The following is a 25,909-nucleotide window of genomic DNA, read 5'->3' on the forward strand; positions in this document are numbered from 1 at the left end:
GTATTAATTTAGTGAGTTTTACTGTTCTTTCAGAATGAAAAGTTTTATGAAAATAAATTTAAATTCTTACGTAATTCGATGAACGTTATGTTATTTTTTAATAATTCTGTAGTATTTCGGTCAGTATTTGCATACTCTGGAACATAACCTCTTTTAAATTATTTTCATGACTTCATTGCCTTTTAGAAACTGGAACCTGCCTAGTTTTTTTTAATTTTTGTTGCAATTTAAAAATCTTTTTTCTTGTAAGGAAACTTCAATGCTATTTATTTACAGACGATTTGCAAGTCTCTGAACCATACAAAAATATTTCAAATTTTAAATCCTTTTAACTATTTATGTTGGAGTTTTTAGCAAATTCGATCTGAAATTGAATACTTGGCCAGCAACTTCCATCGACGTTTTTTCCCCCTTGATGCTTTACAAAATTCGAGGAAACCAAATGGATCGATCAGCCAGCATTTCCGAGTGCATTCCACATCAAACCATTTTCCCGGCATTCTTGTTCCCGGAAATAAAAACCATCGCGTAGTGGTGGCTCGATTACATCCTTTTCTGTGCAAACATAACGTTTGCAGCAACTGCAAAAATTTGCAATTTGAGGAATATTTGCGCTTGAATAATTTAAGAGTAGCCTTAAATTTTCCAACAGCTCTAGTTTCCGCTTTCTCGGTGGATTTCTTCAACAATGACGTAGATGATGATGTTAAAAGAATTAAAAAGTTTTCCCTTCTTCGCCTCCCTTTCTAGTTATGTCTTGGTCCAAGTTCGGGCAACGAGGAAAAATTTCCCTCCGCTCTGGACAAATAAATTGAAAATTCTCGTTCGCTGTCGCTGGGTTGCTGGCCTTAGCATTATTAACTTAGTACAGAGCTTTTGCGCCAAGTCGGTGCTACCTGATGGAACATTCTCCGGCGGTGGCCCGCTGACCCTGCTCAATGGCCTTAATTTATTAAGATGGTATGCTTTCTATCTTTTGAAGCAAATTGCAGGGATTTTTGCGTTGCTCTTTGGTTGAATTTTCAATTAGGGAGTCAAATTCTTGGTGAATTCTTGCGTTTGTGCTTAAACTTTTGTTGACCTTTAACATTAAACAAATTTCTTCTTCTCTTTCAATTTTCAGCACCAAAAACGCCAGAGTGTCACCCTTCAAACTTCACAGGTATGTATCAAGTTATTTGCTCGAGAAAGAAAACTTCCCGCTTAAAGTTCCACGTGTTTTTTTCTCCCTCTTGCTCTCCTCTGTTGTGCATCAAAAATGCACAACTATACATTTTCGGGTATATTCCTTAGCGTAGCTGCAATCAATGATTGCACAAGCACGCGTTGCAGCTGACGCTAAGGGAATGACAATAAATTAAGTCTCGATCTCGAAATCTTCACGCATTGATGCGTGGGCCAACCAAAATAGATGACCCATATTCATAGACAACGATGCGTGGATAATACAAGAAGGGACGTAGGTTTGCGCAGGTTAGTTTGGAGACTGGTTAGAGATAGTTTGAGAATAAAGGGGCTGCGCGTGATGCACAGTCAGTCTGTTCTGGGAACCCAGCAAGAGTAGATCATTTAATATCACATCCTGGATAGTCTCAAGATATAACACCTCGGAGATTGATGGGCATCCGCTTTATCTCCATTTCCTCGCCAGGTTGGGTTGGCGCGGCGGCGCGTTCACGTGGAACAATTTTGCCACCGCCGCCGGGATGCTGGGATAATATTTTCACACCAAACCGCGCGCGCGAGTTTGACACGTGGATGTCGGTGTGGGTGGGCGGTGCGAGGGAGGAAGGGGGTGTTGGTTGGTTAAAGGTGTTATTGGGATTTTGACACTGATTTCAGCTCGTCTCGTTGGGTGGAGTGGTGCATTTGATGAACAGTTTTGTGGAAGCATTGAATTTAAATATTTTTTTAAATAAAATGTTGCAATCTTATTTTTGAATCATTCGTCTATGTTTGACTTGTTGAATTATGGCCATGTTAAGGTGCGATAAATATTGTGAAAATGTATTTATGATTTTGGTTCCTCAGAAATGTGTTCTTAGTAGTAACAGATAAACGAATTTTGAACCAAATTTGTCTTCTCTTATGTAAATCAATAAAAAAAATGCCTTCTATTATGCTTCCCTATATTCACCAATCCCTGTATTATCCTCTTTCATGATCAAAATCATCAGCTGTCACTCAGAAAACGCATCCTTCCTTCCTGTTTCTTTCTATTTGTCATCGCTTTTTTATTTGAGAGAAGAGGAGATAGGTGAAGTTAAAAGAGCCAAGAAAGCGTTTCTTGTTTATTTTAAAGATAAAATAATTCTTTTTGTTTTATTTTCTCTAATTCAAAAATTTCTTTTCAAGACAAGCTTTTGAAATAAAATCATTTTCTGCTTTTAAATCCTTGGATGTTGATAAATGAAACAAGTATGTAATTATCTAATCGAACTAGGTTTTTTGTTGATGAAAGAATCTTTTGTTTGGCAAAAAAATATTTGGAGTATTTGTAAAAAAAAAGTGGCAAAACTAATAAGTACTAAAACCAAAATAATCTTCGAAAAACTTGCGAAACATTTTTTTTATACGTTTACAAAAGGTCTTATTATCTTAGGAAAACCATTGAGCATGGGGCATAGATCCTTTGGAAAATGTATTCTTGAATTAATGTTTACTTTTTTTCATTTAGGACACTTGAAAGACTTTTTTTAAATTAATAGAATTAGTTTTGCGGAAATCGAAATAATAAATCATTTTGAGAAGCAAATTAAAATTTGCAATCAGAAATGACTTGATTTTTTTCACATTTCAAGTTATTATTTAGTTTTTAATATTATTCAAAATTTTCTCATATGTTTTTTTTTTTTAAATAGAGAAACTCATAACAAACAACTCAGCCGAACAATGTTAATTGTTTCGGGCACTGCGTTATTTTATGCAAAAACATCTTATTTTATTATTATTTTCTAAATCGAGCTAGTACCAATATTTGTTTAAAGTTTATGTCCCTCCCTTCCAGCGATGGGAGAATCATCATCAAAAGAAATTCTTTTGACGTCTCTTTTCTCTCGCGCACGAAACATCGGTAAAAGCAAGCTCAAAAAATCATCATCTTGATTATTCGGCAGAATATCTATTTCACTGAAAATAAATTAAGAAATTTAAGTGAGGCTAACAAGGAAATTCACAAAAAACTTATGCAGAAGCATTTTTTTTTAAATTGGGAGGGATTTTTTTGCGTGTTTCGCCTCCTATCTCTTTCGCGGATGGAGAAAGTTTGCAAGCGAAAATGATTTTTTTTTGCGATTATTCCATCCCTGCTCCCTTGAAAATAGGCTCAAAAATTCAGGGGACAATGCTTTTTCAAAACATTATCAAAATTCAATGGAAATTCAAGAGCAATCAATTATGCCAATTTAAGTGTTTCCTGTGTTTAGAATCATTTTAAAATATGTTTGAGTTCATTAAAAAATCTTTTGAAAAAGTGTTTTTTCGACGATAATATTTGTTTTCTTTTAACTATACATTTTTTTTTCAAAATTAATGATTGCAAAACAATTGAACCATTGTAAAATGAATTTGAAACCATTCTTTCATTCAGTCGTGTAGCCTTTGGCTTGTTATTTAAATTTTATTATTTTTATTATTTTTAATTTTCAATAAAATAATCATGAACAATTGGTATGTAACGTAGAATTGGAAATTGTGAAATAGAAAATTTTCTCAGGTTTAACAAAAAAATGTTGGGGTTGGGAAGTATTTTAAAAATGCAAGTTTGACTTTGGTAGAATTCTGTAATATTTGTCAAGCTATAAGTTTTCTTTATTATTTTGGCAGTCATAATAACCCTTTTATGAACTGACCCTGAAACATACATTGCACTTCCTTCGGGATTTGAACTCATTACAGTTAGATAACGTATCTGATTGACTACCAACTGATTCAGGCAGACAAATTGTGGAAATCTGAGGATCAAGTTTATTGCAAATATTTTTCAAAGCTTTCGTCGATGAAAATCAACCCACCCCTCTACCATTTAAAAAAAATGGCTCGGAAACAAGGATCAAAAATATATTTCCTAAAAACTTTAAAACTTAAAAAAAATGAAATTTAGGTGCAATCAGCTGAAATTTATTAGATATGCATTCCTTTGCATTTAGAATCATTTGAACATGTTTAGGTTTATGAAAAATAATTTAAATTTAAGTTGAGTTTCGTTGAAATGTATTTATATGTTTTTTTTCTGTAAATGTTTTTTTTAAATCTTTTTTTTTTAATAATGATTGCAGTCTAACTATACGGAAGCTTAATTTTTTTTTTCATTGAAATGTTGAAATTATGGCTCTCAACGATTTTTCATAAGCCACACTAAACTTATAGCTAAAATTACGCCTTTAGATAAATTGTTCAACATGTTATGTCACCATTTTCGAAGTATAAAAACAAAACTTTTTTTTTTTTTGAAAACTCAAGTACATTCAGCCAAAAACTTTTTTTCAAATACCTGAAACAATACCGATAGAAAACCGTTATTTTGTATTTTCTATTATTTTGAATTGACATTTTTTTTAAAAACAAAAAATAATTCTTTTAAATTAAAATAACGTAATTTTTTTTATAACCTCTTATGTATATTTGGCCCGCAACCTCATTTGAGCTTCAAATTTGGCCCGGCCTCCAAAAACTTTGAGCACCCCTGGTTTAGAATCATACTGACCGGGGTAGAGAAGTGTTCAAAGTACCTCAAAAAGAACTTTTCATATAATTTTGAAAAGTTTAAAAAGTTAGTTAACTATAGTTAAGAAAATGTTGATGAAAGTCATTATTTTAAACTTATCAAAGTGTCATAATTTTCTCAATGAACATGATTTTTAATCGGAAAACGGAATGCATTTTCGGATTCTTTGGACAACTTTCCATTAGTAGAAGGGTAAATATGTTTGTAAATAATGAATAATGTGTGTTTTTGAAACACAATTGAAAAAAAAATCTCCAAATTTATAGGCAATTTCAGTTGAACAAATTTCATGTAAAATGTGAAAACTTTTGATTCGTGCTTCGAATTCAGTAAAAAATGTAATATGAATCGATAATTGTGTAAACAAAACTAGTTTTATCAAATTTCAGGCAAAATTCCGAATTTTAACAATTTTACCTAAAGTTGTGTTTTTTGTTTAAAAGTTTATAAACTTAGTAAACTAAATATAAACATTGTTTTTTTTTATGGTGCTGGTACATTTAACGTACAAATAATGTTTGAACATCCTCAATATGATTTTAACAAGAAAAACTAAGTCACCCCGGAATTTAAACTAAGAATTTTTAACGTAACTTTTTTTCTAAACACTATTAAAAAACTTTTTTTTTTCCAAAATAATGCATGGACTTTGTGTGGCCTACCCCAGTACATGTTTTAAAAATAGTAATCTTGAGAAAACCTTTCCTGTTGGAAAATATTCCAAAAACAAATTCAAATCCTATCAAAGTCACCCCGGTTTACGGTTTATAAATTTCAATTGTTTTTGATTTGTTTTTGTCTGAAATGTCGCCAAAAATTTGGTATAAATATATTTGTTTACACTAAATTCTTTGAAATTTGAGTTTTGTCTTTTGTCCTGGAACCACATTCATTGCTTTGCGCTTGATTTTTTTGTAAATTGATGGAGTCAATAATCGCTATCAATCTTTTTAAAATCAGTGAAATTCAGATAAGTGGTGCTGGTGTATCGTGGGCAACAATATAAGACCACAGAATTTTTGTTTTGTTTTTGTATTTTCTTTGATGATAATTACTTTTTTTCGGAATTCTGAGCACGCCATCAAATCGGACGTCCAATTTTACACAAAAGTCGCTTAGACACCAAACTTCCAAACCATCACCACTTCAGACTGCAAATGATTGAAAAACACGTCTTTTTTAATGTTCCTTCGTCACGTGATATCGAAAAATGAATTCGGATTCGTGGACATGAAAACTGTATTTTCTGTAAGATTTGTATTATTTTGACTTGATGATTTTCGTATTTGCTATGTTTTTGTTAATGTCTCTACAGAATCCCCTGAAGAAGACCGCATATTGCGTCGAAACGTCGGAATAAAAAAGAAAAAACTACAAGTTTTTGAATTTGTCTCTGACTGCTGAGCCGAAAAACAACCTAATTCGTGATCAGTGAAAAAAATGACCCCCTTTAGACAAAGTTTTAAGCGAATAGTGTAAGTTGGTGGAGAATACCCATTCTTTTTTCAAATTTACTATTTAAGAGCGAGTTTTACACCGATGTGAAACAGGTCGTATCGAGGTGCTCCGATTTGGATGAAACTTTCAGCGTTTGTTTGTCTATGCATGAGATGAACTCATGCCAAATATAAGCCCTATACGACAAAGGGAAGTGGGGTAAAATGGGCATTGAATTTTGAGGTCCAAAACACATGAAAAATCATAAAATTGCTCGCATTTCCGTAAAACTTCATCAATTCCAACTCTCTTAGATGCATTCGAAAGGTATATCGAAGCAATTCAAAATGGGCCATAGACATCCAGGATCGGTTTGACTTTTTCTCATAGCTTTTGCAAATTACTGTTTAAAATTGATTTTTTTAAAACCTTAATATCTTTTTGCAACAGCCTCCAACACCCATACTTCCATAGGTCAAAAGATAGGTAATTATATGGACTATAAGCCTACGGTATTAACTTTTTGGCCAATCGCAGTTTTTCTCATAGTTTTTCGATTTTTCTAGAACAAACATTTTACAACGTTAGTTTTTGCCCTGTAGGCCAAGAAGACGGCACTTTTTGGTCTCAATTTTGTCATATTCGGAATCCTCGGTCAATTTCACGTAAGTTAGAAGTATTGGAGTTGTAATTTTGATTTAAAAAATAATTAAATAAAACATTTTTGAAAAAAGAAATAGATCTTATTTACCCTATGATCAATACGTCAAATGCTGTATCAAGTAGGCCAGCGATTCTCAACGGGGGTACCGGGCCTACTTGATTTACATGGCAGGGGGTACCAGCCTAGAAGAAGGTTGAGAATCGCTGAAGTAGGCGAAAACTTGTTTACCCCTAATCCGACAAAATTCTAAATAATATTTTAATTAATTCTAAATGGCATTTTTTCCAATCAAATTCAAAATTCCAACACCTCAATCTAATGTAAAATTTTCTGAGGATTCCGAATATGTCAAAATTGAGACCAATAAGTGCCGCTATGGAGGAAAAACTAACGTTGTAAAATGTTTGTTCTAGAAAAATCGAAAAACTATGAGAAAAACTGCGATTGGCCAAAAAATTAATACCGTAGGGTTATAGTCCATGAAATTCCCTAACTTTTGACCTATGGGAGTATGGGTATTGGAGGCGGTTGCCAAAAGTTATTAAGGTTTTAAAAAAATCAATTTTAAACAGTAATTTTCAAAAGCTATGAGAAAAAGTCAAACCAATCCTGGATTTCTATAGCACATTTTGAATTGCTTCAAAAGACCTTTCGAATGCATCTAAGAGAGTTGGAATTGATGAAGTTTTACGGAAATGCGAGCAATTTTAAGAATTTTCATGTGTTTTGGACCTCAAACTTCAATGCCCGTTTTACCCCACTTCCCTTTGTCGTAGAGGGCTCATATTTGGCATGAGTTCATCTCATGCATAGACAAACAAACGCTGAAAGTTTCATCCAAATCGGAGCAACTCGATACGACCTCTAGAACAAACCGAGCAGAATCTACAAATACTGCCTCTTAAGGAATTGAAAAAAAGTTGTATTTTTGAATTTGGACGATAAAATTGAGTTGACAGTCGTCAATTATTCCATCCCATAAAACCCTATTCTAACGCTGTCCACCTTCAACTGCTCGTGGGTTGGTACTTAAGATTAACCTTGAAAAAGGGATGTCGTCCAGTTTTCTCCAACCCTTTTCGATTTGTCCCTCTCTTTGACAAGGGACAACCCAGCATCCTCGACATTGGCCAATGTCTCATTTCACTTAAATTTGTGAAACGAGTTGAAGATAGCTCCAACCTGAGAAATAAAAAGAAAGACTGAAACTGTGCTGCAAATTGAATTATTTATAACATGAAGGGATCCCTCCGTACACCGTATGTACCGGGCTGGGAAATTCCCGGAAAACTTTCGAGGAGCAACCGAAAACTTGTTCCTTGGAAAAGGGATGTGGGAGGAAGGTGAAAAGACACTGACGCTTATCGATTTTAGCCGAACCCACGATCCTTGGGTTAAAGTTTGTGAACCATTCTCGCCCCAACCCCTTTGGATTTGAAACTGTTGCTTTGGACTGAGGATTGGTTGGTTTTCCTCGTTGTGTTGGGGCCACAAGTTTTGGGGAAATTTATTATTCAGCACTTTTCGCCACAGAGTTTGAAGTTTTACGGCTAAGTTGAAGTCTCGAAGTTAGACTATTTTTGTGGAATTTCTTGTTAAAATAAACAGAATTTCCTTTTTTTTCTAAAAAAATATCAGTAAACTGGAAGACCATATTCGGACAATGACATAAAGAGATCAAGCAAGATGATTAAACTGGCGTTGCTGAACTTCAGATGAAATCGAAAACGAAGCTTAACAAACGTCGAGTTCCAATTCAGTTCTTCAAAGAACTCGATGATTCGATTTCCCACGTGAAAATCGTTTCCAATTAGGCTGCCCCCTCCCCACCACATGATAAGAGCATATTTTTGCTTCTTCTTTCTTTCTTTTTGTTCCGCTTTTCCTCTGAAATCCTAACGATCAACGCCGCTTTTCATTTGGAGGCGCGCGCCCGCCCGAAGGGATGATTAAAATTCTTCAATTTCCAATCTAAAGGCAATATTTTATTTTTCCTGTGCCAAACCAGGAGGGGAAGGTGGTCTAGTGCAATTAGTGGCTTTGGCGCGCAGGAGCAGGAAAACAATTTTCCGGAGAAAAGTCTCGTGCCCTGGTAACCACATAATGGGTGGGAGAGGGGGTGGAAGTGTATGCACGTAAGCTGCTTAATAAATATTGATTCATTTCTCGAAGTTATTTGGTGTGTGCATATTTGTGCGCGAAGCGAACGAGCCGATTTTCGCCTGGCAAGGACAGGTTCGTTGGGGAGGTTGGGGAATGTGGGGGCTGTGGAATTGATGGAAATTTGGTTGTGAATTGGTATGTATGTTCTTATGAAGAACTTAACACCTAAACTTCCAAACTCGAGATATAGGAGGAATTCTCTCTTTTTTCTCGAGCTTGGGAGTTTAACGTTTAACTGAACATGTGCACAATGTTTCCAGTTTTAATCTAAAAATATTTGATTTATTGAGTTGATATTCATTTGTTTAACTGACCAAAAAAAGATGGTATTCTTGACTTTTCAAAAAAACAACATTATCTAGAGATCTGTCTGCATCTTACAGCTTTTCAAAGTTGGAGTTCCATCATTTCCTCGAGCATGGGATTTTAGGTGTTAAGGCATAAAAAATTGGATAATTTTTTTTTCAAAATATCGTCAATTGAAAATTGTTGCTAACATTTTAAAAAGCGCTGTGCCCACACAAAGGCTTTGTTTATGGAGCTTTTTAGAATAATAGCGATGAAATGAGGGCTTATTAGGCCGTTGCACATTTTATTTAAGGGGTTAGGGTAGAGTAGTCATCAATGAGACACGGGGAACAATGATAAAATGGCTCTCACAAGTCGTAGTTTCAACCAATCAGGCTCATATTTGGGGGAAAGGTGTGTCTTCTGGATACACGTCTGCCATAATAGTGGCTTTGGTTATGGACGCTGCCTTGACAAGTTATTCATAAATGTTTGATTCTGGGGTGTAAAAGTAAATTATGAAAAAATATTTTTTCGCTCGTAGGCTGCCATTTACACCAAAACTAATATTTCTTCAAATTTCTTTCGACGTTCCATAGGGATTAAGTTGGGCTACAATGTCCTTTCATTAGATTTGGCCAAAATTTAGAATATACCCAGAATCCAGGGCTGTCTCATTGTTCCCCACTCATTTCAGCCCATGGGTAACAATGAGACACTTTGATTTTTCTTCAATAAACTTCTCAAAATCTATGGAAATCTTTCAAAACATGAATTAAAAATGATTTTTGGCATATTTATAGAGTTTAAACTTCATTTAACCAAAAATACTAAGTTATTTGGTATTAATATATGGATTTTACAAAATTTCAATATTTTTTAGTGTAACTTTTGTTATTAAAAGTTTCATGTTGGCAAAATTGCTCTAAAATGTTCAAGGCAAGTCACCTGCAATGGAACAATACAAAAACATGATGTTTTGCTAGAAAAATGTTGATTTTCGTAGAGTGTCTCATTGTTCCCCAGCTGTCTCATTGTTCCTGCCAAGTGCGTCTACAATGAGACAGTTGAATAACTCTGGCTGTAGATGTCGGGTCGATCTCATATTTTGGTCAATGTTAGAACACATTAAAAGAAAGATAATGCAACTAAAAGCTCATTAAAACATGCTAATGAAAAAAATAGAAAAATCTTTGGAAGTTGAAAACCAAAAGTGTCTCATTGATGACACTACTCGACAAAACAAAACTTGTGTCAAGGGATTGACGATATCTCATCGGTTCCTCAGAGAAAAGGCATCCCCGAATCCGATGCAATCGACAGAATTTGATTTTATGTCCACGCGGACTGACGAGAAGCTGGTAAATTTTTTAACATAAAAAAATCGAACAATTTAAAAAAAACTTGCGTCTCCTCCCAACTATATGAGCCATCTACAAAAATATGGAGGCGCCTGGTGCATAGCCATTTCCTTTAAGCACAACGGAAACAACCAATACAAATGTATAAAAAAGTTGTCAAGTTCGGGGGGTCCACAGCTAGCATTTTTTGTACGATTATAGAAATAAATATTAAAAGTTTAAAATTAAAATATTTGAAAAACATTTTTTTTAAATATATTTGTTTACTAAAATTTTATGTTTCTCAAAGGTCTATGGGTACTTCGGGATGTCCATGGTAATCCAAGGACTCCCTAGAGTTAAGATCTATGAGTCTACCGCCGTAACAAGCAAGAGGTCGTCGGATTTTGACCCCGGATCTTGTGCGTATAGCATCAGTGCATATGGTAGACTACTATATGAATGTGTTGGGATGTCCATGGTCATCCAAGGACTCCCTGGAGTTAAGATCTACGAGTCTACCGCCGTAACAAGCAAGAGGTCGTCGGATTTTGACCCCGGATCATGTGAGTATAGCATCAGTGGATATGGTAGACTACTATATGAATGTGTTGGGATGTCCATGGTCATCCAAGGACTCCCTGGAGTTAAGATCTACGAGTCTACCGCCGTAACAAGCAAGAGGTCGTCGGATTTTGACCACGGATTATGTGCGTATAGCATCAGTGGATATGGTAGACTACTATATGAATGTGTTGGGATGTCCATGGTCATCCAAGGACTCCCTGGAGTTAAGATCTATGAGTCTACCGCCGTAACAAGCAAGAGGTCGTCGGATTTTGACCCCGGATCATGTGCGTATAGCATCAGTGGATATGGTAGACTACTATATGAATGTGTTGGGATGTCCATGGTCATCCAAGGACTCCCTGGAGTTAAGATCTACGAGTCTACCACCGTAACAAGCAAGAGGTCATCGGATTTTGACCCCGGATCATGTGAGTATAGCATCAGTGGATATGGTAGACTACTATATGAATGTAATGGGATGTACATGGTCATCCAAGGACTCCCTGGAGTTAAGATCTACGAGTCTACCGCCGTAACAAGCAAGAGGTCGTCGGATTTTGACCCCGGATCATGTGAGTATAGCATCAGTGGATATGGTAAACTACTATATGAATGTAATGGGATGTCCATGGTCATCCAAGGACTCCCTGGAGTTAAGATCTATGAGTCTACCGCCGTAACAAGCAAGAGGTCGTCGGATTTTGACCCCGGATCATGTGAGTATAGCATCAGTGGATATGGTAAACTACTATATGAATGTAATGGGATGTCCATGGTCATCCAAGGACTCCCTGGAGTTAAGATCTATGAGTCTACCGCCGTAACAAGCAAGAGGTCGTCGGATTTTGACCCCGGATCATGTGCGTATAGCATCAGTGGATATGGTAGACTACTATATGAATGTAATGAGATGTACATGGTCATCCAAGGACTCCCTGGAGTTAAGATCTACGAGTCTACCGCCGTAACAAGCAAGAGGTCGTCGGATTTTGACCACGGATTATGTGCGTATAGCATCAGTGGATATGGTAGACTAATATATGAATGTAATGGGATGTCCATGGTCATCCAAGGACTCCCTGGAGTTAAGATCTACGAGTCTACCGCCGTAACAAGCAAGAGGTCGTCGGATTTTGACCCCGGATCATGTGCGTATAGCATCAGTGGATATGGTAGACTACTATATGAATGTAATGGGATGTCCATGGTCATCCAAGGACTCCCTGGAGTTAAGATCTATGAGTCTACCGCCGTAACAAGCAAGAGGTCGTCGGATTTTGACCCCGGATCATGTGCGTATAGCATCAGTGGATATGGTAGACTACTATATAAATGTGTTGGGCTCCCTGGAGTTAAGATCTACGAGTCTACCGCCGTAACAAAAAAGAGGTCGCCGTTTGGCTAAAGTGGTAAGCAAGGACTTTTGTTCATCGTTCAAACTTAAATATTTCGATAACTTCACATCGATTGTAGATCTTAACTCCAGGGAGTCCTTGGATGACCATGTACATCCCATTACATTCATATAGTAGTCTACCATATCCACTGATGCTATACTCACATGATCCGGGGTCAAAATCCGACGACCTCTTGCTTGTTACGGCGGTAGACTCGTAGATCTTAACTCCAGGGAGTCCTTGGATGACCATGTACATCCCATTACATTCATATAGTAGTCTACCATATCCACTGATGCTATACTCACATGATCCGGGGTCAAAATCCGATGACCTCTTGCTTGTTACGGTGGTAGACTCGTAGATCTTAACTCCAGGGAGTCCTTGGATGACCATGGACATCCCAACACATTCATATAGTAGTCTACCATATCCACTGATGCTATACGCACATGATCCGGGGTCAAAATCCGACGACCTCTTGCTTGTTACGGCGGTAGACTCATAGATCTTAACTCCAGGGAGTCCTTGGATGACCATGGACATCCCAACACATTCATATAGTAGTCTACCATATCCACTGATGCTATACGCACATAATCCGTGGTCAAAATCCGACGACCTCTTGCTTGTTACGGCGGTAGACTCGTAGATCTTAACTCCAGGGAGTCCTTGGATGACCATGGACATCCCAACACATTCATATAGTAGTCTACCATATCCACTGATGCTATACTCACATGATCCGGGGTCAAAATCCGACGACCTCTTGCTTGTTACGGCGGTAGACTCGTAGATCTTAACTCCAGGGAGTCCTTGGATGACCATGGACATCCCAACACATTCATATAGTAGTCTACCATATGCACTGATGCTATACGCACAAGATCCGGGGTCAAAATCCGACGACCTCTTGCTTGTTACGGCGGTAGACTCATAGATCTTAACTCTAGGGAGTCCTTGGATTACCATGGACATCCCGAAGTACCCATAGACCTTTGAGAAACATAAAATTTTAGTAAACAAATATATTTAAAAAAAATGTTTTTCAAATATTTTAATTTTAAACTTTTAATATTTATTTTTATAATCGTACAAAAATGCTAGCTGTGGACCCCCGAACTTGACAACTTTTTATACATTTGTATTGGTTGTTTCCGTTGTGCTTAAAGGAAATGGCTATGCACCAGGCGCCTCCATATTTTTGTAGATGGCTCATATAGTTGGGAGGAGACGCAAGTTTTTTTTAAATTGTTCGATTTTTTTATGTTAAAAAATTTACCAGCTTCTCGTCAGTCCGCGTGGACATAAAATCAAATTCTGTCGATTGCATCGGATTCGGGGATGCCTTTTCTCTGAGGAACCGATGAGATATCGTCAATCCCTTGACACAAGTTTTGTTTTGTCGAGTAGTGTGACTACCCTACCCTACACACATTTATACCATCAAAAATGTCAGAGGTTGGTATGAGCACACATTTTAAACTTATTTTTCAATCTTTTTGCAGGGCATTAACGTATGCATTTTCATCTATTAACAAAATAAATTTGAAGAGTTACAGCTTTATGGAGTTAGCATTTTCAAAAAACGGGTGCCACGATGTCTTAACACTGCCTTGACCAAATCGGCTCAAAATTTTGGTGAAGACTCGCTGAACCAGTCCTGTGTGCATGACGAAGACCGATTTAAAAAAAATGAAAAGATAATTTTTTTTATTTTTTTCATATCAAAACTCGTCAGTTTTTGATTTTTGTATTTAAAAAAAGTAAAATTTCAAAATCGGGCTTCGTCATGCACACGGGATATGTCTTGGGAGTCTTCACCCCAAACTTCAGCCAATTTGGTCAATCCCATCTCGAGATATCGTGGCACCCGTAAATCAATTCGGTGTTTAGAGAAAACCGTTCACAAATTTTGACAGTTCGCTTTGCGCAAAATTGTGAACTTAAATCGTCTCTTACTCAGTTCTGTCACGAAATATCTTCATGAAACTTTCAGGAGTGATTAAAAATCATTTTTATAGTGAATTTAGTGAATTTTCTGAAGTATATTTTTTTTTGATTTTCTACATGTATGTAACCCCTTAATGTTTTTGCCCTCCCCCCCTCCCCTTCAAAAATTCCCCAAAAATCAGGAAGCAATAAAATGTGCTGAATATGATAATTTTAATTTAAAATCTTGTGCAATTGATTGTTAACTAAGAAAATACATTGTATAGTATTTCTGTATTTTATTTAAAAGGGTATTTTCAGATTTTTTGAAAATTAAGAATTTTGGGAAGATTCAAATAAGACAAACATGACATAAAACATGAATATTGAAAGTTATTTTTTGCCCGCCATCTTCCCTTCCCCCACCTTGACCAACGGGGACAAAAAAATGTGGCAGATGGCTTATTCGAAAAAAAAAAAAAAATAGAAAAATATGTAAATTTAAATGACAAGCCTTGATATCAACATTTCAGTAAAACAAATGTTTTATGATGCATTACACAACTGTCTAGTTGTTTTGCAATCATTTGTTTGCAAAATATCAAAGTATTGACTAATTTTTTTTGGTCAAAAAGACTTATTGCAATCCTTTACATAAGAAATTTACAAATATGTTCAATTGATTTCAAAATGCATTTCAAATTGTTTTCAGTCGAAACTCCTATTTTCATATCAGCAATTCCCCACGAAAACAGCATGATTCGAAAAAAAAGTTCTCCGATCGGGCTCAAAAATTTTCTGGGGGATCCTTGGCCGAAATAATTAGACCCGTATTTTTTTGTTTGGTCATTAGGGTGACCTACGCCATGTTAGGGTGGTTCAAAAAATTGCAATTTTCGTCGATTTTCGCAAAACCACTTTTTTCAAAAAATCATATCTCCACGCCATTTCATCCGATTTTAGCTGTCCTAGACGCAAAAAGACGTGATTAGTCTGGCTATTTGGGAAAAATAGTAAGAAGTTTCAAAAACCTAGCTTAACATTTGAAAAGGTTGAATGAAAACATAAAATGCTGTTTTGAAGGTCTCGGGACCAAAGAGCTTATGTATGAAAATATTTTTATCGGATTCCTCGGAAAATTTCACATAACATATCAAAAAATGGTGAAGTTATGTTTTCGATACTCTGAGACACAATTTTTTGAAAATAAAAACTGGGTTTTTCGACGCGCCACGCGCAAAAATGAGAAAATGACGAAAACGGGAAAAAATCGTTTTTTTTCACTAAAACTGCGATAACTTTAAAATTTCAGCAATGACCTATACATGTTAGGGTACCAAAATTTTTGTAATTAAAAGACGCAACTTTCAAAACAACATTTTAAGTTTTCATATGACCTTTTCAAATTTTAAGCTAGATTTTTGAAACTTCTTACTATTTTTCCCAAATAGCCAAACTAATCACCTTTCTTTTGCGTCTAGGACAGCTAAAATCGGATGAAATGGCGCGGAGATGTGATTTTTTGAAAAAAGTGGTTTTTTGCGAAAATCGACGAAAATTGTCATTTTTTGAACCACCCTAACATGGCGTAGGTCACCCAAATGGCCAAACAAAAAAATACGGGTCTAATTATTTTGGCCAAGGATCCCCCAGAAAAAAATTGAGCTCGATCGGAGAACTTTTTTTTTCGAATAATGCTGTTTTCGTGGGGAATTGCTGATATAAAAAATCATAATATTTAACAAAAAAACTTTTTTGCTCCTGATTTTTGGGGCGGTTTTGAAGATGGGAGGGGGGTTTGACCTAAACTTTGCAAAATTTTGCAGCGGCTTAAAATAATTATATAAATCCATCCATCCAAAAACATGATTAAAATTCAAAGCTTTCATACTTTGGCGAGATATTTATAACCCATTATAACCGGAAAACAGCAATTTTTTTGAACATGGTAGGCAAATCCATAAATTGAACATCCATAGATGATTTCATATTTGAGCAATTCTCTACGAAATCGGTCTTTTTTCTTAAATTTTAATTTTTGTATTTTTTAATCCGACTGAAACTTTTTTGGTGCCTTCAGTATGCCCGAAGAATCCATTTTGCATCATTAGTTTGTCCATATAATTTTTCATTCAAATTTGGCAGCTGGCCATACAAAAATGATGTATGAAAACTAAAAAATCTGTATCTTTTGAGGGAATTTTTTGATCGATTTGGTGTCTTGGGCAAAGTTGTAGGTATGGATATGGACTACACTGGAAAAAAATTATACACGGTAAATTTTTTTTGGTGATTTTTCATTTAACTTTTCGTCACTAAAACTTGATTTGCAAAAAACACTATTTTTATTTATTTTTTTCATTTTCTGATATGTTTTGGAGGACATCAAATGCCATCTTTTCAGAAATTTTCAGGTTGTGCAAAAAATCTTTGAACGAGTTAAGAATTTTTTAATCAATACTGATTTTTTCAAAAAATCGAAAAATTGGTCGCAAAAATTTTTCAACTTCATTATTTGATGTAAAATTAAATTTGCAATCAAAAAGTATTCCAGTTAAATTTTGATAAAGTGCACCGTTTTCAAGTTAAATCCTTTTTAGGTGACTTTTTTGACAATAGTCGCAGTTTTTCATTTTTTTAAATAAGTGTACATGTTTGCCCACCTTTGAAAAAAATATTTTTGAAAAGCTGAGCAAATTTTCTATATTTTGCATTTTAAAACTTTGTTGATACGACCCTTCGTTGCTGAGATATTGCCATGCAAAGGTTTAAAAACAGAAAAATTGATGTTTTCTAAGTCTTACCCAAACAACCCACCATTTTCTAATGTCGTTATCTCAGCAACTAATGGTCCAATTTTCAATGTTAAATTATGAAACATTCGTGAAATTTTCCGATCTTTTTGAAAACAATATTTTCAATTTTTTTAAACCAAGACTAACATTTTAAAAGGGTGGAATTTTGACTGTTTGGCCCTTTTGAAATGTTAGTCTTGGTTTTAAAACATTTGAAAATATTTTTTTCGAAAAGATCGGAAAATTTCACGAATGTTTCATATTTTAACATTGAAAATCGGACCATTAGTTGCTGAGATTTCGACATTGGAAAATGGTGTGTTGTTTGGGTGGGACTTAAAAAACATAAATTTTCTTGTTTTTAAACCTTTGCATGGTAATATCTCAGCAACTAAAGGTCGTTTCAACAAAGTTCAAAAGTGCAAAATATAGAGAATTTTCTCAGCTTTTCAAAAATATTTTTTTCAAAAGTGGGCAAACATGTGCACTAATTTAAAAAAATGAAAAACTTCGACTATTTTCAAAAAAGTCATCTAAAAATGGATTTAACTTGAAAGGTATCTAAAAACTATTGTCCTTGTTTCGATTGAACTTTAGATTATCACCAGTTAGTATTGTTGAGCTGATTCTATGATTTTTAGCTTGAAAACATAACCAATATAATGAAGACATAAAATTTAAGACTGTATCCAAAATTTCCCGGGATTTCAAAAATATTTTTACTGTTTCCCAGGAAATTCAAAACCCGGCAAAATTGGACGCCCTTATATTGTATGAGAAAACGTGAAAAAAAGGGTTTCGCACAATCCAAAAATAATATCAATCTGGTGAGAGTCATCTCCAGAATACCAAGTCCCTCCCAGATCATCTAGGCTATCCTCACTTCTTGCTGATAAAATAGATAAAAACAAAGGATTTTTTTTATATTCGACTTCAAATAGAGCCGCTCAAATACAAAGAATCATAATCTCCTATAAAGCGCAGCCTCCACCATCAAGGTTCACCCCCCAAAGTAAGTGCATCATTTACTTTCAGTGTGACAAACGCTGCATCCGGGGTAAAAAAAAGAGGATATTAAGCGGGTGGGCGGGGACGCGGCCTCAGCCGACAACGAGGGCAAGAGCTCGAGCGTGCCATAATTGACAATTGACAGAAAGCTCAGAAGCTTTCAGAGAGGTTTCCCCCCCCCCTTCCCCCTACTCTTTCGCCGTATTGTGTGGAGGTCATTTTTCTTTCTCAGAATTCTAGAAAAGCTTTTCCATCAAGGGGGGGGGGGGGGGGAGCGGCTTCTGACGGATGATGAATGTAAAAGATTTTCTCATCGCTCACGGGGCTATTATTGGAAGCAATCGATGCTCGTTTGCGGAGAAAGAGAGTGCACGAGACACACAGTATGGGTTCGAGCGCGTTTCGAGGAATGGTTCGACGAAGAAAAATGATTCTCGGTGACAGTCTTTTCAATGCATCATGTGGGATGATGAAATGAGAGGGGCTGTTAATAACAATTCGATCGAGTTTCCCGGAAATTTATAATGATTCGCTTTTGTCGCGAGTTGAAGTGATAAATTTGATTGAAATATTTCAAAATTATCTGCCAATTGATTTTATTTCTGCAAATTTATATGTTTTTTGATAGATTTAAAATTAATCTAGAAATCATGTTGACCTCATTCTGTTCCATTGACGCCAACGTCACCGTAATCCTCTGCAACATCTCCACCAACTCCTAAACCTTCATCCTGCTCAGAATCGCCCAACTCATCACTGTCCACCCCACTCAACTGCGCAATGATGTAGGCCGGAACTTCGATCAGGTTCAGCAGTAGTTCGCAGATTCGCCGGTAGATGTTGACACTTTGCGCAATCTGATGGTCCACGGTCGAGTCCTGGGAGTTACGGGGCAGAGCCTGAAGTTGGCTCAGACGGGGCTCAAAGTGGCGCTCGATGCGATTCTCCAGCTGGGACACGTTGGTTCGGAGTTGGAGAGCTTTTTGGAGGAGATTTTGGCCGTTTCGATGGAGGTCGAGATCAGCTTGGCGTCCGTGGTGGTGGGTATTTTGGGTGCGATATTGGGTAAAGTTGCGTTCTAGGATAGTTTTGCTGGTTTTGAGAGGGGTTAAGGATTTCTCCGTTTGACGGAGATCACGGACGAGAGAATTGATGATTTGACGCGTGTTGACTGACTGAGTTGTGTGAAATTGCGGAGATGGTTTGGTCACTGGAAATAATAAGAAAAAAAAGTTTTTGATAAGCTTAGTTTTTGAAATTTAAATTTTTGTTTAGTTAGTATTAGAACAGTAAAAAACGTAAGACTTCATTTGACGAAAGTAGAAAATAACAAATGCCTTCAAAATTGATTTTGAATAGATATCTTTTCTTCGGATTAAAGCTTTTTGCATTGGTACACGACCTACTTACGAAAAACTAATATCAAAAATGCTCGATATTGTTCATCTACAAGTCCTTCAAACATAAAATAAATGAAATGTTGTTTCATTTTCAAGAAAAACAAAAAATAGTGTCACAGGTCACGATGGCTCTTACGGCTTTTTGAAAACTCACCCGAGTATTGTCTTCCTCTTTATTTTTTTGAGTTTATGTCCCTCGACTATGATCAAAGTCGAGGGAGGAGAAAATTAATGCCATGGCTTCAATATTTGGATGAAACAAGTGTTTTTAAATGCATTTTACATCAGTCCAGATGTTTTGCAATTATTAGTTTTACAAATAAAACATTTTCAAACGACCTTAAACAGAAAAATGCATTTCTGATCATTGGACTTACGTTATTATTAAAATTTTGAAATCAATCGGAAATATTTTTTCGTCCCCTGCTTTTTCGGGCCGATTTTGAAGAAAAAAAAACAAAAAAAATGTCTTATCAGTATTTTTTTACTTATCAGTTAATTTGAAAAATCGTTTAGATTTGAGGGCTCGGACATGATACACATTCCATTTTTTGAAAAATTTAAATTATAAAAACGAACAAAAAAACAAGAAAATCATTCAAATATATTTGAATTCAGAATATTTATCAAAAAGTCAATTTAGGAACACTCATGTCTGAAAAAAAATTAATATCAGCAAAAATATCCAAAAAATGAATTTCAAGGTGATCATAATTTCAAAACACTCAATTTCACGGAATTAGGAAAATGTGAAAATAACCTCGAAAAAATCTTGTAAAATGTATAATTAGATTTTTTTTCCATTTTTTGATATTTATTCGAATTTAAGCATCTTCGAAATTGTGGATCGTAATATCTGAAGAAAGTTATTTATATTGTTCTGCTTTTTAAGCACTTCAGATTTAGAAAAAAAATCAAGATCCAGAAAGAAATTGGAAAGTTTGCCTGACTATCATCAGGCATCGCAAGATCATTGGATTTGCTTTTGATCAATGTAAAAAAACGTATGTCAACATAAACTAAAAATGGACATACGCAAGCAAATTTTGATGTCATAACTTTCAAAAACGTTCGTTTTATATCACATACAAGTTATAAATTAAATTGGACTTCTACCGTATAAATTTTGCATTTTTCAAGTTTATTGAATTCAAAATCAAAACAATAATTAGCAATCTTGTCAAGTTGAAGTGCCTAAAGGTTAAATTTTAATTTTGAAAAAGTTTTTTAAAAGAATCAAAATAATTTAATAATTTAATCATTTTTAATGATTTGTTTTTCATTTGCAATTTATTCAAAAAAAAAATCAATCAAGCTGTAAAAGTTTTTGACATCTTGTTTTTTTAAATGAAGTTTTAAACTTTAAAATTTAAAGTATTTAAAACTTCATCATCCCGGTACGAGAATCGAACTCACGACCTCTGGATTGGAAACCCAGCACGCCGCTAATTGAGACCCATCCCCTACCGGTCAGTATTCCCAGTGAGCATATTTACTCTTTTAAGGGATCTGACTTTGCCGAAGTATTTGATATTTTTTTATTATTCCATGCTAAAATTTAGATCAGGAGGTCCAACTTTTTGGCCCTGTGGGCCAGATCTAATTTTTCTGAAGCTGGTTCTGAAATTTTAGAAAAGTTGAAAAAATAAAGATTTTTTTTATTGGTTTCTTTAAAAAAAAATTAAATAAAAGAACTACTGTTGCAAATAAGATTCATTTATCTGCATTTTAAGAATGAAAAACAGAGATAGCTTTCAAAATAATAGTAATTTTTCAAAAAAGAAGAGTTTTACAGCACTAGTCGTGCAAAAACGACGAGTGCTGAAAAAATCAAGTTGATTTTTGCATTTCAGAAAGAAACACCCATTTAGTAAAATTATAAGTCAAATATTAATGTATTTTGTAATATAATAAATCGTTTCAATAAAAAAATGTTGAAAAGTGTTACTTTTCGAAACAAGTGCTGAAAAGTTCAACTTTTCAGCACCCATTTGAGTGCTGAAAAGTAGAACTTTTCAGCATTTATTTTGAAAAGTGTTGCTATTTGGTTCTATTATTTTTGGTACAGAAAAGTAGGCCATTTCGTCGTTCAAGAATGACAGGAGAAGTAAGTAGTTTCACGACGGAATTGCAAAAATGTGTTTTTGTTGTAAAAGTTTTTGACATCTTGTTTTTTTAAATGAAGTTTTAAAGCAGGGAAGGGAAATAAGCACCTGCACTTGTAGTTTGTGTTTGTGTTTTGCAATTCCATCGAGAAACTACTCACTTTTCCTGTCATTCTTGAACGACGAAATGGCCTACTTTTCTGTACCAAAAATAACAGAACCAAATAGCAACACTTTTCAAAATAAATGCTGAAAAGTTCTACCTTTCAGCACTCAAATGGGTGCTGAAAAGTTGAACTTTTCAGCACTTGTTTCGAAAAGTAACACTTTTCAACATTTTTGATTTAAACGATATATTGACAAAATACATGAAAATTTGACATAAAATTTCACTCAGTGTGTGTTTTTTGGAATTGCAAAAAATGTTGTATGGAACTCGTTGCAAAACTTGATATTTTCAGCACTCTTCGTATTTATCCAACTCGGTGAACCTCGTTTGATAAATGTACAACTCGTGCTGAAAAAATCCTCTTTTTGCAAACTTGTTGCATAAACTACTATTATTTGACATATTTTAATTTTTGTTTGTTTAAAATTGTTTAGTTTTTGTTTTTGACGATAACAATTAAATACCTTGCTATATTTCTTTTTTTATAAAAAAAATCAAATTTCAATGGTCTTTGCAATTTTTTAAAGTTTAGTTTCCTCGATACTACAATATAAAAAAAATCTATGAGGCATGATAAAATTTGTTCAAACGAAATTTGGATTCGAATATCATTTACAAAAAAAACTTGTTGCGTTTTTGTTTATTTAAATATAAAAAAAAATTAAATTGATTTTAAACACACACAAAATTTTAATAGTTTAAAAAATATATATAAAATCATTTTCTATTCGTTATTATTCAAAATTCAAAGTTTATGAAAAAATATATTTCTTGCTCCTTGATTTCTGGACTCATTTTGAGACATTTTTTAATATATAAAAAATATTTACAGCGATTTATTTTAAGTATTTAAAATTTGATTTTTAAGCTTTTTTTCAAAACAATTCTTTCACTGAAAAGTTGTTGTTAAAATACAATAGTTTTTGCTAACGTATTTATTTAAAAAGGTAGAAAATAGGCATGAACTTCAATTTGAAGTTAAAATTGAAAAAAAAATCAATTTAGTGTCTTTTTGTACATTTTTTGACAACAACCCAAGTTTTTGATAAATTTCACAATTTTACGAAATGGATATTTTTATTTCAGTTTGAAAATATCAATATAGAAATTATAAGCATAACATTCAAACATTTAGAGTGTTGATATAATGTGCTAAAATTTGATCTCAAGCTTATTTTGTTTAATTCAGACAATCAATTTATTTATGTAATATTTCATGAACAGCCACAGAACACAGAACTATTTTGAAAAGTCGTCCATTTTCTCGTTTCTTTTTCTAATATCCGTTGTATTTCAGCAAACAGAGGTCCAACTTTCAATTTTCCTTTGGCAATTTTATTGGAAATTTTCTCAACTCTTCGGAAAAAAAATAAAAAAATGCCCCCTAAAAAATCGGATTTTGGAAAGTTTAAAAACAGGAAAAATTGGTCCTCAACATTACCTACAACCTTGCCGAAAACACCAAATTGATCAGAAAATTTCTTCAAAAGTTACAGTTTTTCTAATATTTACGTACCATTTTTGTATGGACAGCTGCCAAAATTGTATGGAGACTTGTTTGGGTGAACCAATGACACAAAATGGCTTCTTTGGTGATAGGGAAGGCCCACACAAAGTTTGAACCAAATCAAAAAGTACTAAACAAAAAACGGTCGAAATTTGTCGATTTTGTAGAGAATTGCTCACATGAGATATTGCATTTTGAAGTTTAGAATTAAATAATTGATAATAGCTAAGTGCTAACACATATAGGTGACAAAGAATACGTGTAGAATATGTGTGTAAAAGTAATAAAACTACAATGAATAAAATTTGAGTAAGCTTAAATTTGAAGAAATATTTCCTGTCTGTCACATCCCTTATCCTCACTCTACCAAAGCTTTGGTGCATTCTATTTTGAATATTTCCGACAAGCTTGATTCACTCACGATCGATTCTGTCACAGACACACACCTAGATTAAACCAGACTTTCCCCACCCACCCCCATCGCCAGCTAGCCAACTATACAGAAAATTTATTTTTCCTTTGAAACTCAATTTTCGACACATCCATCGGCCATCAAATCCAATAATCCTTTCCCGCGCACTCTCTCTCTTTCTCTCATTGACACTTTTCATCACTTGCACCATGCAAACAAGCTGACCACCCACCACCCACTATTATTAGAGACATACACACAGCGTCACTATCTAGTGCTGGTCAAAATTCAATTTTCCGCACCAGTTGCAGCAGCGACCATGGCCATGGTCACCATCGCTGCCGTCACGTGCCACGCCATCGGTGCCATTTTTCGGTCCAGGTGCAATCCGTCACACGAGATTCGACCCAATCCGACGCGACACTTGACTTGACTTGACTTGGGAAGGGAAATTGTCGCCCGAACAAAATCGACACAATTTTTTGAAATGGTGCCAACAGCAAAAAAGAAAGATTAAGCTGGGAAATATTTTTGGATTTGCAAATATTGGGGGGGACACCTTTATGCACGAGAGTAGCGAAAGGCAACTGGCCATTTATTGGCATCGGTCAGCGAGAGTCAACTGGAAAAAATGAGGACCGGTCGTAAATATTTCATTTCTGTCCAAGGGAGGAATGTGTGGCGGTGTGGCTCGAAATTGACAAGCTGGAATTTTCCAATCAAATGAATGGGCTCATTGAGCGGGTTATCGCTGGGAATATATTTTGGAATTGGATCAGTGGTTCTCAAACTTTTGATCGCAGTGTTCCGTTGAATATGTTAATTGAGGTTTGTTTTTTCCTTATGTTCGTTGTTTTAAATAAATAAGAAATAATGTTAAACAAATATATCTAAGAATTGAGTTTTTTTTAAATAATAAAACATTACATATTAAAACACAAATGCATTTTTCAAGGTTTTTTAATCACCAAAAGTTGGCAGTGCATTGAAAACTATTGTTTATTTTTTTGGTTTTTTCGTTGATTTAAAGCAATATTTTTACTTTTTCGTCAGCCTAATTTTTTTTGTGCGTAGAGGTCTAAAAATATGTGGTTCACAAAAGTTAGTCAACTATCCAAATTTGTTTTTTCTGGTCCTTGGTGAGAAAAATGTGGTATTCATGACATTTATTTCAAATTTGAGATATTAAAATGAAGCCTAGCAACCAATTTTGTTTAAATCTTTAAGGATGCACAGACATTTACGGAACCCAATCCTGAAATAATTTGATTGTAAAAATTGAAAATTTGTGTTGCAAATGTTTATGGAAATAGTAGCTTAGGCGATGAATAAAAATTTATATCGATAGTTCTCATTGTTTCAAACATACTAAAATGTTTGTAACAAAAATTTGGGTGCAAAAAATCAATCAAGGCTAGGTTTAAATTCTTTAAAAATAAATGTAGGATTGATACATAAAGCTAAAACTAATTTTATTTAAATTTTTTGTCTAACTTGAAGATATTCACAAAACATAATTATATAAAAATTTGTCAAACATATTTTGAGTTAATTATTTAACAATCATTTTTTGCATTTTTAATGAAATCGAGCCAGTATTTTGCCTGCATTTCAAAAATGCAATGATTCTCAAAAAATACTCAACATTGCTGTTTCTGTTTGTTATCATACACATTTTTTTAGAAATACTCAAAATAAAAAATACGTATTTTCGGAAAAATACTCAAAAAAAAAAAAACGTTTTTGACGGTATGGGTATCAAATAATTGGAAAATTTTCATGCATTTCAGTAGCAATAATATTTTTGTGGAATACTCAAAATTTTCACAAAACTACGTATTTTCGAAAAATACTCAAATTTTAAGTTTTTTTCGATATCCCTATCAAATGATCGGAAATTTTTCTTACACTTTGATAGCAAAAATATTTTTTGTGACTTGCTCAAAATTTTCACAAAAATACACTTTTTCGAAAAAAAAACACTCGAATAATCAGT

The 25,909-nt window shown here is 34.5% G+C and overlaps 1 protein-coding gene across 4 annotated transcripts in view; it reads left to right on the forward strand.

The window, feature by feature from the left end:
* Positions 1 to 25,909, forward strand: part of LOC6047519 (high affinity cGMP-specific 3',5'-cyclic phosphodiesterase 9A) — a 431,410-nt gene that overhangs the window by 177,329 nt on the left and 228,172 nt on the right. For all 4 annotated transcript variants that reach the window (XM_038265184.1, XM_038265185.1, XM_038265182.1 and 1 more), the window contains exon 3: positions 1,124 to 1,162. The gene's annotated coding sequence lies outside the window, so the exon portion shown is untranslated. The remainder of the gene's footprint in view (positions 1 to 1,123; positions 1,163 to 25,909) is intronic.

Source organism: Culex quinquefasciatus, chromosome 3 (assembly GCF_015732765.1).
Source record: "Culex quinquefasciatus strain JHB chromosome 3, VPISU_Cqui_1.0_pri_paternal, whole genome shotgun sequence".
Lineage (NCBI taxonomy): Eukaryota > Metazoa > Arthropoda > Insecta > Diptera > Culicidae > Culex > Culex quinquefasciatus.